This window comes from Ursus maritimus, unplaced genomic scaffold (assembly GCF_017311325.1).
Source record: "Ursus maritimus isolate PB19 unplaced genomic scaffold, ASM1731132v1 scaffold_1, whole genome shotgun sequence".
Lineage (NCBI taxonomy): Eukaryota > Metazoa > Chordata > Mammalia > Carnivora > Ursidae > Ursus > Ursus maritimus.
In genome coordinates, this window is record NW_024423343.1 from 79021297 (window position 1) to 79036939 (window position 15643).

Here is a 15643-nt window from a genome sequence, read left to right on the forward strand (position 1 = left end):
AAAAAGAGAATTTAAAATCATTGACTATAACATCTCAGAATTACAACTAAGTCTGAAACATATTCAGTCCTGTATGTCCCAAACTATGCTCTGAGGATCACTTAATACACATGGTATAGACATAGGGTAACACAGAAACCTTTAATACTATATTCATCTTTTGGAAATTCACAATACACATTAACGTTGGGTATGAAAACTTGCTTAACTTTGTTTAATCCAGAATTCCCCAAATTTCAGCATGGAAGTTAGAATCTTTTTAGAAGTTCACCCTTAATATCTAGCTGGGCAATGGTGACATTCTCATTTTTTCAGAAAAGAGCTATCTTTTATAATGTCTAATATATAGCAGATCCAGAACAGAAAATGTAATTCTCCTGGCCACAAGCAGTTTTGTTGTTACAACATACTGCTTCCTGTATTAACATAAGATCGCTTCTAGATCTTTTCAGTTGGAATCCTTTACCAAGAATTAGTAAGAGCAGAATATACTTATAAAACATGCTTTGAAGCTCTTATTAATGTCTAGTCACTGCTGTTCAAAATGCAGGATCAGTGGTTCTGTGTTGTGGAGTCTAGCTTCTATGACTTAACATATTGTGATCTTTAAAAATAAGTAGCTATGGTATTTTCCTACTTGTCTGACTATGTAAATAATGTGAGCCCTTCTTGTGTCAAAGACTGGACCCCATGCAAGGGTGCAATAGCTATATTAGTAAATACTATACAAAGTCATTCATTCACTCAAGCATATACTCTCCCTTTCAAAAATGGTTTTGCAACCATTTGGCTTACTGAAACATAAACTAACTAAACAGGATACTCAGTTCCCCAAACTGATGTCCTGAAGAACACAGTTCCAAATGATGGGATTTGATAGGATGCAAAATAGTGTCAAAGTCAAACAAGCTTGGGAAATGTTGGGTTTACAGAACTTTTTCCCTTCAGTACTACTCAGAAAGTTTTATATAATAAAGGACATTGTGAATTTTCAAGAGAGAAAAATATGAAGAATGTGTGTGGGCGTGTGTGCATGATTTTAATTCCCCCAATTTACTTGACAACTGATATTTTCTCCCCACCTTCATGATAAAGCTTTTAGAAGATTGTCGTATGAAATACCAGTTTGGGAAACACTGATTTCATTAATAAGGAAAAACAAAATCATCTAGGAACTGGAGACAAATCAGAGCTAGGTTTACTGTTCAGTTAGAGTAAGTTTCTAGACTTAATAAATCTCTCATGTGAACTCCCCCCAAAATGCCTTAATATCTCTGCCCACACTTTCTGTTCAGAGAACTGCTTCTGGGCCACTCTCTTGTATCTGTTTATTGTTTGTCTCTTGCATCTCATTTTGCTCAGCTTCTGCCTCACTTAGTTGCAGCCCTTACTCATTCTTGTCTCCCCCTGTACATGAGATTTGATTCTCAGCACTGGGTTTCCAGATTATGACTTTAGACGCCTTAATATGGAATCTGGCCATCTGCCCTGGTACTTTGTAGTTCTCCCTGGCTATTAAAAAAAAAAAGAAAAAAAAAAAAACCTATGAGCTAGTTTGGCAAGCAAATCTTTTTATCATCAAGAGGACAAACAAAACTACATGGTTGATCCTTAGCACATCTTTGCTTTAATTTTATTAGCTGAGAATTGTGACGTAATCTGTTATTTCTTCTACTTTATAATATTTTTGCAACGAGGAAAGAAAACAAATGAGATTCTCACAATATATATTGGACTCTTTATTTGAAAGTCAGTCACCCGTGTACACGCTTTAACTCATTCAGAGCTTTCCTTTTAGGGTTTTATTTTTTATGCAGAAGTATTAAAGGGTGAACTAGCTTCTACACTGGGAGAATATGGCTTCCTGAATGTAAAAGCTGACTTTTTGGAAGAGATGCTCTACACCAAATTGACAGATGATAAAATCTACTTCTCCTGATGAATATAAATTCATAATGCAGTCTCTAGATACTATTTTATTTTTCTAATAATTTAACAGAGTTTACCCAAAATTAGGAAATGAAAACTAATTTAGCCTTATTGGGGTTAGATTTCAAAATTAGCAGATTACTACACTAGGTAAATAATGGGGAGAAATCCATAATGAGTCATATCTAACATGATCTAGCATTTAAAAATGAAAAATGATTATGTGTGCATTTTTAACTGGAATGTAAAAGCATTATGTTTTATTATTTGAATCTTTTTAAACAATATTTTAATGCCAGCTTAAAAATTTATTGTGCAGACTTTCAGATACCTTTTAAAATACAAGCAATGTTAAGGAGTGTGCATCCTATAATTCTAGCATGTGGAACCAGAATGTTTCTGAGGTTTCACAGTAAATATCAGCAATGCAGCACACTCTACCTCGATTTTCAATATCTAGGTCACATGGACCACTTTGAATACTGTGAATAGGAAAAAAAAAACAAGCAGGAAGATTTCTGTAGAGCCACTAAGAAATCATAACAACATTCAAATTATGAAAAAAAATAACATGGATTTTAAAATAATAATTCCTAGACAAAATAGAAAATAGTGCCTTAAAATGAATTTCTAATCTGTTATGTAAACTGAATAAAACCTTTGAGGAGTGTTATTTACTTAATAAAATATCTTTTGTTTTTACTGCTCCCTCGGATGTGTGTGTGTGTGTGTGTGTGTCCACAATGCATAGTCAGGAATGGAGAAGAAGAAAATACTGAAAATATATTTATTGTTAATCAAAAAGCACATGCAATTTAGGAAAAAATCCTGCAGTAGTTAGCAGTAATCAGAAACTATAGGTTCCATTGACAATAAAGGCAAATAAGTATGATAATGATATCTGAAGTTATGATCTTTATTTATACGAAAGAGACATAGAAGATTGACAATATATTTTAATTATGAAAAATGCACAGTGGCTTTGTAATTTTTCTTATCCATAAACATATAGTTGCATATATTTAGAGCCTAGAATTGTCTTTACTGTAGTTTTTATTATTTTCCTTGAAATCTACTGTATTTATTAGGTTATGAATTTAAAAATTTCCCTTGCCCCTTCCCCAAGTTATTACATGAAAAACAGGAAGTAAATGTTTCTCAGTAAAATGAGAGACTCTAATAATCTATAATAAAGCTCTGCTACCATTTATAATTTTTATACATGTATAGTTCTTTTTAAGAGAGACAAAATGAAAGCAATTTGACTGAGTGCATTTTTCTTAATCTATTCAATAACACCAGAGGGAAATCACACATGCGTCGGCACAACAATTAAGATGGGAAACACTGAAAAATTACATTGAAATGACTAGGATATATAGAGACAGAACTTTGATAAAGAGATTATTCATATTATAAAGACTTGGCTATAATCAATGTATATTATTTAACAACACTAAAGCTTGCAAGTACACAAAGGAGCTGCTTCAGACTGCATGCAAGAAAGCCGGAAAAACACTTTATACATATAGCATACCATTAGTTGGCAGCAGTTCTCTTTAAGGCACCAAAATTTTCATACAGATACACATTAGGGGATTTGGATTAGAAAATTTACTCTATTTATGGTGATATTTTAGAGGTGGTTAAAAAATGGGTCCATAGTCCTTATATGAAAAACCCACAGTGAACATCACACTCAATGGAGAAAAACTGAAAGCTTTTCCCCTTAAGTCAAGAAAAAGACAAGGATGTTCACTCTCACCACTTCTATTCCTCACTGTACTGGAAGTCCTAGCCTCAGCAATCAGACAACAAAAAGAAATAAAAGGTATCCAAATTAGCAAGGAAGAAGTAAACTTTCACTATTTGCAAATGACATGATACTATGTAGAAAAAACCCTAAAGACTCCACCAAAAAACTACCAGAACTGATAAGTGAATGCAGTAAAGTCTCAGGATACAAAATCAATGTACACAAATCTATTGCATTTCTACATACTAATAATGAAACAGCAGAAAGAGAAATTAAGAAAATAATCCCCTTTACAGTTACACCAAAAATAGTACAGTACCTAGGATTAAATTTAACCAAGGGGGTGACAGACCTGTACTCTGAAAACTATAAAATATTGATGAAAGAAAGTGAAGAAGACACAAAGAAATGGAAAGACCTTCCATGCTCACTGATTGAAAGAATAAATATTGTTAAAATGTGCACAATGCCCAAAGCAATGTACAGATTTAGTGCAATCCCTATCAAAATACCAATAGCATCTTTCATACACCTAGAACAAGCAATCCTAAAATTTGTATGGAACCACAATTTTTTGTGGTTTGAATATTGCTTTGAATAGTCAAAGCAATCCTGAAAAAGAAAAGCAAAGCTGGAGGTATCACAACCCCAGATTTCAAGTTATATTAAAAAGCTCTAGTAAGCAAAACAGTATGGTACTGGCACAAAAATAGACACATAAATCAATAGAACATAACAGAAAATCCAGAAATAAACCCACAGTTATATGGCCAATTAATCAACAAAGCAGGAAAGAATATCCAGTGGGAAAAAGACAGTCTCTTCAATAAATAGTGTTGGGTGAACTGGGCAGCTACATGCAGAAGAATGAAACTGAACCACCTTTCTTACACCATATGCAGAAATGAACTCAAAATGGATTAAAGACTTCACTGTGAGACCTGAAACCATAAAAATCGTAGAAGACAGTATAGGCAATAATCTCTCTGGCATCAGCTGTAACAACATTTTTCTAGATATATCTCCTGAGGCAAGGGAAATGCAAGCAAAATAAATTATTGGGACTATATCAAAATCAAAAGCTTCTGCACAGCAAAGGAAACAATCAACAAAACCAAAACGTATCCTACTGAATGGGAGAAGATATCTGCAAATGACATATCTGAAAAAGGGTTACTAATCAAAATATATAAAGAACTTGTACAATTCAACACCAAAAAAACACATAATCCAATTAAAAAATGGGGTGAAGACATGAACCTTATTTCTCCAAAGAAGACATCCAGATGGCCAACAGACACAAGAAAAGATGCTCAACATCACTCAACATCAGAGAAATGCAAATCAAAACTAGAAGGAGATATCATCTCACACCTGTTGAATGGCTAAAATAAAAAATACAAACAACAAGTGTTGGCTAGGATGTGGAGAAGGAACATTCTTAAACTGTTGGTGGGAATGCAAACTGGCACAGCCACTGTAGAAAACAGTATGGAGGCTCCTCAAGAAGTTAAAAATAGAACTATCCTATGATCCAGTAATTGCACCACTGGGTATCTATCCACAAAATATAAAAACACTAATTCAGAGGGATACATGCACCCCTATGTTTATAGCAGCATTATTTACAATAGCCAAATTATGGAAGCAGCCCAAGTTTCCACTGATAGAAGAATGCATAAAGGAGATGCGAGATTTATGTGTGTGTGTATATATATATAACTCAGCCATAAAAAGAAAGAAATCTTGCCATTTGCAACAACATGGATGGAACTAGAGAACATAATGCTAACTGCAATGAAGTCAGTTAGAGAAAGACAAATACCATTTGATTTCTCTCCCATGTGGAATTTAAGAAACGAAACAAGCAAAAGAAAAAAAAAAAAGAGAGAGAGAGAGAGAGACAAACCAAGAAACAGACTCTTACCTATAAGAGAACAAACTGATGGTTACCAGAGGGGATGGGTGAAATAGGTGCTAGGGATTAATGAATACACTTGTAACGAGCACCCGGTGATGTACGGAAGGGTCATACACCTGAAACTAATATAGCACTGTACGTTAACTAAAGTGGCATTAAAAGTTTATTTTCATCCTCATAGTTGTCAATTTACTGCAAATAAAAGATTTTAAGCTTCTAGAAGTTAAAGGTTGGTTAAGACTAATTTAGTGCTATTCTATGCAAAATCACATTTACATTCAATGATATGAGATGGGATGGTCTGAAGTGATAGATGGAAAGCACTGCTAGAGTAGAGATTTGATTATTTCTGAAGGAAGTCATTTCTGTTTTGGCCTGGAAAATAGTATTATATATACATACACATATATATATATATGTATGTATATATAATTTGTTAATATATCTTATAATATAATAATACATATATTTTGCTTTTATAGGAGAAAGTATTTGTTTCTAGGTGATTATATTTTATTAAATATAAACCCATTTATTTATATCTAAGAATGTGCTATTTACATCAGTATTTTAATAATATATCTTTTGCTAAGTGTAATAAGAATAACATATAATTAAATCAGGAAAACCTAGTCTGTTAGTTGATGCTGCTATAATTTATTTAAACTTCAGCTAGAGCCGATCTTTTTAAAATGACATTTGATTTGGTCATTTCTCTGATTAGAAATTTGCAAGGACTTCCAAAGACAGTAAGTAGACCATACATGTTTTTACTTAAGACCTATGAAAATAATAGTACAGGAATAAAAAATAAATAACACCACAATGGATGGGCCATCGATAGATGAGAAATTCCAAAAAAATTAATGTGAGCTAGGAAACAGAGAAAAACTGTAGCCTTGGCACACAAGAAACCACAGCCTGGTAGACAAGGAGTGGCAAAAGCTAAGATAGGACCCGTGGATCTGTAGAATCGCAGGGAGAGTCAGAGGGTGAATCTCACAGATGCCTGGTAAGAGGACAGTGAGAACAGGAGAGAGAGGTGGGGCTGAAAATGGAGATTAACTGAACGTTTGTATAAGGAACAGTTGGCATCCATATCCACTGAAGGAAGGCATTCTTTTTTTTTTTTTTTTTAAGGTTTTTACTTATTTATTTGACAGAGAGAGAGCGAGCGAGCGAGCAAGCGCACAAGCAAGGGGAATGGCAGGCAAAGCAGGCAGAGGGAGAAGCAGATTCCCCGCTGAGCAGGGAGCCTGATGTGGGGCTCCATTCCAGGACCCCGAGATCATGACCTGATCTGAAGGGAGACCCTTAACCCACTGAGACACCCAGGCGCCCCTGAAGGAAGGCATTCCTAAAGCAACAATCAAAGGGTTCTTCTTGGAGGAAATCAATCCCAGAGCAAAGAATAGCTTTAGAATCTGGCATTTATGAGATGCCCCACTGCAAAGGCTAGTTCTCTGGCCTAATCACCCTAAACACCTGAAATCAGGAAAAGCTGTCTTTGTATGTAAAACACCTAATCAGCTGTTTATTGTCTGACTGTTAAATATGAATCTTAACCAAGAATTGCCAGGTATTAAAAAAAAAAAGAGCTTCCTGTGTAAAAGAGAAATAAAAATAAGCAAACAGAAAACAAAAGCTGAACTGGAGGAAATGGGTAATTTAGTAAAAAAAAGGAACTTTAAGAAGACCTCTAGCTAGTATCTTCAGGGACAGTGGGCAGACATCATATCTGCAAAATAATAACAATGACAATAATTATAATAGTAGTGATAATAGCAAATATGTATAACACTTACTCTGTTCCAGATTTTGTTCTCAGTGTTTTAGGTTTATCAACTCATTTAATCCTCAGAACTCTGAGACAGGCATACTATCATTATCTCCATTTCAGGTTAGGACAGAGACACAGAACTTAAAATTGCTCAAGATCACAGAGGTTAAGTGTGGGAAACTGGGATTCAAACTCAGTCTGGCTCCGGAATCTGTGTACTTAATTACCACCCTTTTCAACTTAAATTAAACAAGAACCCGAGAAAATATGAAAGGCTCTTGGAAAATAAAAACAAAATTTTGTATTTATACCCTCCTACGGATCTCTTTTTAGGAATGGAGAGCACTGCATGGATAGATTGAAAAAGAAAGTATCATAGAAAAAGATGAGACATTAGATGTTCAGCCATGTAGCCCTTCATAGAATAACAAGCTACAGAAGGAAAGAAGAAGAAAAAATAAAGAAGAAAAGGGTAGAAATTGCTAAAGAAATAATACAAGATAATTTTCAAGGAATGAAACTCCTCAGATGAAAATGCTCGCTGAATTCAACAGAAAAATATGAACAGAAAAAAGTTTACCCCAAGACACATCATCAGGAATTGAAAAGCACCAAGAAAAACAAAGATGGTTCCCAAAAGTTGCCAAGCAAAAAAACGATGAGCTGCGTTTCAGGCTGGTGTTAATGAATTTTAGAAGACTGTGGACCATCATTTTCCAAGTTCGGAGAGAAAATTATTTGTGCTCTAGCATTCCAGAGAAACTAGAATTCAGATGGAAGCAGTTTTTAAAAAGGCTGCAAAAGCTTCTCTTCAGCATATTCTTTAAAGGTGGTGCCTTCCCTACAAACTTTAACACAATGACTGTTAAGACTTTTATAAAAAGGAGTGAGTAGAAGTGGCACAAAATGCCAGTTTTTAGACAGTGTCTCATGTGAAGAAGGCAGTCAAAACATGGCACCTTCTAATGCGTTTTCTCCCTCTCCAATGCTGATGCACACACACCCATCTCTCCCCTTTCCTCCCAGTGGAGCCCTGCCCCCAAACCTGCACTTTATGATGTTAGAACATGAATATATCTCTAGTGAGAACAAAATAAAAAAACATTTTAAACATGAAAGCTAAAAAAAAAAATTTGTCATCCAAATATTTTTTTCATAGAAAGTTGCTGAGGGACATGCTTTATTAAAGGTGGATGTACACTAAAAAAGAGAAAAATGTAGGTTGTCTGTTGTAGTGCCAACGAAAAGACAGGAAAGGGAAGCCCAAGAAGGACAGCTGTGCAGCCAGAGGATGTAAGGCTCCAGAAGAGCAGTTCCCAGGGAAAAGGACAAAAAAAGAGAGAGATCGCCAGAGTGTTTTATATAATGGCAAGTTGGAAGGAACTGGGAATATGATAAAGAAAAAATAATGAAAAAAAAAACCCAAAAAAGGATATTAGAAATTTTTAGAAAACTGAAAAATTCCATCAGTAAGGACATACGCCAAAGAAGTCTATTTGGGACTACAACCTGCCATTAATTAAAATGATTCTGTATCAGGTACTGTTTAAACTGTCGAAATTATGGTGAGGGGGAAAACGACAAACAAAAAATAAAAAAAAAATAAAGTAGATGATAATCCTTGGTCTTCTTGAAGCTACAGTCAAGAATGGGAAGAGTGTCAATAACTTCAAAAATTAAGTGAAATAAAATATATAATTTGTATTAACAATAACTGCTGTGGAGAAAAACATAAGGAAAATACAGTAAGAATCCCAGGTAGGGGAGTTGCTTTTCCAGTAAGATGGCCAGGAATGGCCCTACTGAGCAGCTGCCACTTGGGTTGAGTATTTATGGAAGGAGGGATCAGGCAATGCATCTGGGTGAATGGAGGTTCCAGGTGGAGGAAGCAGCAAAGGCAAAGTGTCTTTTCACACAATAACATACTTAATTATGGTTATAAAGTAGATGTAAATGGCATTAGTTTTAGAAATGCAAAAATGAAAGAAGTGAGGGCAGAACCATGGAGAAGGTGGGTGCGCTAATATCCTCATCTGACTAGAGGGGACAATCCCAAAGCTAAAGGTATTAGTTTATTATCCACAGTTACAACAACAAAACCAAACATAAAAATGAAACTACCCGAAGAATGATAGAGAAAAGGTAGAGGTATAGTGAGTGAGTGAGTATGTAATGCCTCTTTTATTTATGTGTATGTTACTACATGATACCTAAAAGTGATAAATTAAAAAATCTGAGGTGAAAGCAAATTACTTTAATCTGAATAAATGAAGATATCAAAAGGAAAAGTAGAAAGAGAAGTGAGGCTTAAGTGGGAGAAGTTGGATTACAGAACTGATTTTAACCATATGCTCAATTTGATTTACACACACACACACCCACACACACCCCTCTTGGAAGCTTCCATTACTCTTAGGATAAATACCAAAACCCTAAACAAGGCCTATAGGGCCCTTCCTGTCTCAGCAGCCTCACCTCATGCCCCCTCCCCCGCACTCTCTGCTCTAGTCACACCTCCATTCAGTTTCCTGAGCAAGCAAGGACCTCAGCTTCTGTCTAAGCTATTCCTTTCATCTGAAATGTTCCTGGCCCAATATCCCACACTCCTGGATTGACTTATTCATTAGGACCGGTAGGAGCAAGTGCTTAGGGCCCACAATACTCTTAGGGGTCCACGAAAATGCTTTCTTTCAAAATAAGAAAAACAACCCTTTTAGGTCAAAGAAAATATTTTAATATACCATATTAACATATTTATCTCCATACCATTATAATAACAAAATACAATTTTTAATATTTTTTACGGAGGAAGGGGCCCATAAAAGCAAAAGTGTCTACTTAAATTGTTAAAATAGCATCCACAACTCTTTTAAATGTATTTATATAATAGATAATAAAAGGGAGGGAATTAAGAAAACAAAATATTTACCTAATTCACCCAGTATATGGAACACTACTATACCATAGTATTAATACCAAGTTCATAGTGTGGCCCCTGAATCTCCCATTCCCCAGTTCTACTGACCTTGTGATTCCTACTCATCCCTCAGATCTCAGCTAAATTGTCCCTTCTTCAGGTGAGTAAGGGACAGGTGGGGCTAGGTAGGAAGAGACAGATAAGGGGGCTACGTGATCAGGCTCACAGAAATCCCAGAAATGCTGAGGCATAAGGAAACCGGAGATAAGGGAACAAATTAGACCACCCTGCCCTGGCCATTAGAGGTGGGGTCTTTCTATGGCAGTCACATTGTGACCACAAGGAATAACCAGACCCCAAAGAAGAAGTAAGCCATTAAAGACGTTATCACCAGTCCTTACTCGAACCAAGACATCACAAGAATGATAAGGCCACAAGCTCCCTGGTCAGCTCTAAATAAAAGACTGTCAGTGGAGACCCACATTGGCAACCCCATCAGGACCCCTCTCATTCCTGAGAGCTTTTTCTCTGTATCCTTGCTTAATAAAACTCTATTGCTTTACTAACTTTCCTTTGTCCTCGAGATTCATTCTTTGACTCTGAGAGACAGGAACCTCACTCTCCCGCTTCACAGGGACTCTGCCTGATTCTCCCAGACAATATGAGGTTCTGATACATGTTCTCCCATCACCTCGTAATACGGAAATGATATAAATAATTGTGTAAATTTGCATTTAATGAAATCAGGAACTGCATTTACCTCATTTAGCACTATATCCCCAGCATAAAACCTTGTATGCAGTGATGTCAGTCCCTGAAGGACTCAGAATTTTCTACTGTGGCTCTCTCAAACCCTTGTTCAGTTTTCTGATCCTAGATTTACTACTATTTAATCTCTTACTGTTTCTTCTTTTTAAAAATGGGAATATTAATGGGAGTTATGAGTTAGAATGAGAACAGTACTTGACAAACAGTAAAGCCTATTTAAAGCCCAGCTTAAAAAAAACCCAAAAAACCCTAGCTATTCCTCATTAGATTATTACTACTACAATACTATTTTTTATTACTATTATCATCATCATTATTATACCATATACTGGATGAACTAGGTAAATATTTTGTTTTGTTAGTTTCCTCCCTTTTACTATCTATTACGTAAATATGTTTAAAAGAGTGTGGATGCCATCTTAACAACTTAAGTCCCAAGTTTTCAGGAAAATGTTAGAGCAAATAACTATAAAGAAAGAAGAGAACTGAAGTTTTGGCTACTGAAAATACATAATTATCCATGAATTTAAGACGTCAGGGCTTTCAAAATATCCATACCCACCAATTCATAATTTTACATGATAAGATCAGGCTAGAAGAACATTTTTAGCAAAAAATAGTAAATCCGAATTCTCTCAAACATAAATTTCTATGAAAATCTAATAAAAATGAGAGGAAGAATTTATTATCTTAAAAGAAATCTCACCTATCTCCCTTAAATAGATGCTCTACAGAGTTGAACACAATTTTCAATAGTGATATTACTTTCTTGGAGTTACAAGTTTTTATACATAATTCCTTCTGCCACTAAATAAAAATACATACCCCAAAGCAGTAAAAATATAGTAAAGCAACAGTAACTGAAAAGTCTACCAAAGGTTTTCATTTTGGCAAGCATTTATCTTACCATCTAAGCTTCAGACTCTTGAGATGACCCTTGGGATAAAATGACAGACTTAGGTTTGATTCCCACTGGCATTTCAAACAGTACTGGCACAACCTGAGGACCATTTTTTGAGGATAAATGACTGGCTAGGAGTGCCACAGTCCCGAGGCTTTGCCTGGGGCCTATAATCTCACCTAATCATTATTCACAACCCCCCAGAAAAGCCTCCAGCTAAAATCGTGATTGCTATTTAGGACTAAACTTGCAAATTCAATTTTGAAAATCCTTTCTTCTTTCATGATTTCATTTTATTTGTTTTATTCATGTGCACTTTCAGAGATCAACTATAGCAAGCATTAAAACCTAGAGCCAATAGTCCATCTGTTTTGAATGTTGCTTTCTTTACCAATTTATTAAAAAAAAAAAGCTGTTTTAATAGTAAAAATGCCTAAGGACTACATTGCATAATACATGCACCTAAAAATGTAAAGTCCTTATTTAAAGGGGGTATGAAAAGCAGTGATAATGGAGAAGAGTTCTATAAATTTAGAATTTTGTAATACAGTTCTCCTAAGCCATTTTTAATTTGAAAAACCAAAATGTTTTTTATAAATGCAAAAATGAATTGAGGGATGCAACAGTCTCTGAAAATCAGGGAATTAGCTAGAGTCAAATCATACCACAAATTTCTTTGGTTAGATCTTTTACTTTTTTTTTTTTTTTACTTAGGTTGTAAAAAGTATTTCTTGCTATCTATTCTGACAAAATGTTCCACTCTTGCTTTATTTCTAGGATTGACCACTGCAACCCTCTCTCTGTTCTTCCAGTAATTCTGTCTGTTTTAGTTGATAGTGACCTCTAATTTCTTACTGATTTTAACACTTAAGAGTCTCTTCTCTAAAGAACAGCAATTAAAAATGAGAGTTATATGTCTCAGACTGCTTGGACTAGAGTCAGATTCCTTATCTCTATAAAGGGGATAATAATAATTTTTACCTCAAAGTATATTGTGAGGATAAGTGGACTTAGAGTATTTAGTAGATTGCCTGGTACATAGTAAGTAATAAATGTCATTGTTAATGAAAATTTTTAGAACCTTTTCTTTACTTCATAAAGGTCTTCTGATGAAACAGAAAAAAAAATTTGTATGACTGGACAAAGTTGAGTTAAACTCTCTGCTCTTTTGTTTTTTCATTCATAAAATGAAATAATCTGATGATATTAATCTAAAGGTCTTTCTTAACTATAAAAACTTATATAATTTTACTTAGCTATAGCTAAGGTTCAGACTTTTTTCCTTCTCTGTTTTTAATGTGTACTGACAATTCTGTTTCTAGTTGAGACTAAATTGCTTTTTGTACTCTTCTTCTTTGAATAAGAACCCCATGTGATGATATTCTGTACTTCTACTGGCCTTAGTAGTCATGGGGTATTTTTCTAATTGCTTATGATGAAGTACTACATTCATTATCAAACCCCACAGAAGACCCTAAGAAGGTATTGCTTCCTTTTAAATTGATGCCTTAAAAGTGAATCAGACACTAATTATATATAATATATAAAAATCTGTGTTCTGTCTAATCCAAGGATTTAAAAAAACTTGTTATGTTTCGAGAGGCATAGGTAAAGTTTTACTCAAAACTGCTATTTTTTATGGCAAAAATGAAGCATATAAAATTAAAGCAAAACATATCAAAACATTAAAAAATGAAAAAATAAGAGAACATAATTGTATCACAGGTGATTTGTAGTGTTAACATCCTTAATATGATTCTGGATCCTTATCAATAAAGAAAAAACATCAAAGACCCCCAAGAAAAATCTGGAATGCGGCATAAGTGAGATAGATGGACAAATAAAAATATACAAGGATATACATCTCACTCATAAATGAAAATTAGAATGTCATATACCTTTCTCATTTCAGATTTATTTAAAAACAAAGATAGTAAATACCAATGACAGAACTACAGAGAAAGTGGCACTCTGATACACTGTTGGTAGAAATGCAAATTGGAAGAGCCTTTCCATGTATTTCCCCTTTGATCTACCAATTCCATTTTTAAGAATATACTATAAGCCATCATTTTCCAAAGCGTTCAGTGGTATGTTGACATATTCTGATGTTATTTTGTGTGTATGTGTGTATATAAAAGTCTAAACTTAATTTTAAGTGTAAATGTATACAATGGCATTTAAAAACTTTTCTTTTCCTTTTTAAAATAAACTTTCTTTTTCAGAGAAGTTTTAGGCTCCCAGCAAAATGGAGTGGAAAGTACAGCAAATTCCCATATTTGCTCCCTGCCCCCATACATATACAACTTCACCAACTATCAACATCCTGCAGACAGATGCTATTTTAAGAAAGGATTCTGTAGTCAAATATGTTTGATTACTAAGACCATTGTATATGACTATGCATTGGTATTCTCCAAGGTGGAGATTAATTGATCTGGTTCTTTATGTTACAGGCCATGGAACCCTTTTATCAGACAGCATGGTTAGGAACTAAGGCTGTGCAACACTTACTTTTGGAAACTGTCCTAAAAAAATCATTAGACACAAGTACAAAGATGTATGTAAGAGAATGTTCACTGAAATCATGCTTAACACAGGAAAAAAAAAAAAACTGGAAAGATCCCATATACTAAATAATTGGAAAGTGGTTACATAATTTATGTTATATACTTAAACTGGAATATTATATAACCATTAATAATGGAAATGCGGATATTTACAGACATGAAAAATACTGCAATAAACTGCTAAGTAAAAGAAGCAACCTAGCCAAAGAGTATTTATAATCTATTGTTCCTAATTCTAATCATAATAATTACATAGATATTATATAATTATTATGTATTATATGCAAATATATCAATAAATTCAGAAAGACAACAAAATATAAAGAGGTGATAGGATTACTATACTTTTCTGTATTGTTTTATCTTTTTTTTTTTTACAATAAACGTCTATTAATTTTACAATTGAAATTTTTTTTTTTTTAGATTTTATTTATTTATTTGACAGAGAGCTAGCCAGCCAGAGAGGGAACACAGCAGGGGAGTGGGAGAGGAAGAAGCAGGATCCCAGCGGAGGAGCCCCACGTGGGACTCGATCCCATAACGCCGGGATCACACCCTGAGCCAAAGGCAGATGCTTAACGACTGCGCCACCCAGGCGCCCCAACAATTGAAATATTTTTTAAAGGCTATGTGTTCATATGTCTTAACTGTTTGGGGACATCTGGGATTTTATTCTGTAGGTATCAGATGCTTTTCATATTTAATAAAAATTAAGTTCACAGTCAAGAAAACTATAATTATATAAAGAATTCATAGAGAGAAAACACAACTCCTACCTTCTGGAGAGAAACTGATAAAAACATAACAAGTGCTGTGAGAGCCAGCAGCGTAACGGAGGCAGTAAATCTCTAGATGCTCTATGCCTTTATGAGTCCCTATAAGGGAGTACTTCTCTCTGTAACAGAAATAACATAAACACACACATTTATTTAAAGGAGCAGCTGAAGGAAAAATCATCCTTAAGTATAGCTTGGAACTATATAGGCTCCTGTTTTCGAGTGGGATCTCATAGGAAAACAGTTGGAAATATTGCCACCTACTTTCTGACCTTGGAAAAGTTACTTATTTTCTCCATACCTCAGTTTCCTCATCTGTAAATGA

At 34.5% G+C, this 15643-nt stretch overlaps 1 protein-coding gene across 1 annotated transcript in view; it reads right to left on the reverse strand.

The window, feature by feature from the left end:
* The window catches only part of MBD5 (methyl-CpG binding domain protein 5), a 137526-nt gene extending 122087 nt beyond the window's left edge, over positions 1–15439 (reverse strand). The window contains exon 1 of the mRNA XM_040645154.1: positions 15319–15439. The gene's annotated coding sequence lies outside the window, so the exon portion shown is untranslated. The remainder of the gene's footprint in view (positions 1–15318) is intronic.
* Between the last annotated feature and the right edge of the window lie 204 nt (positions 15440–15643).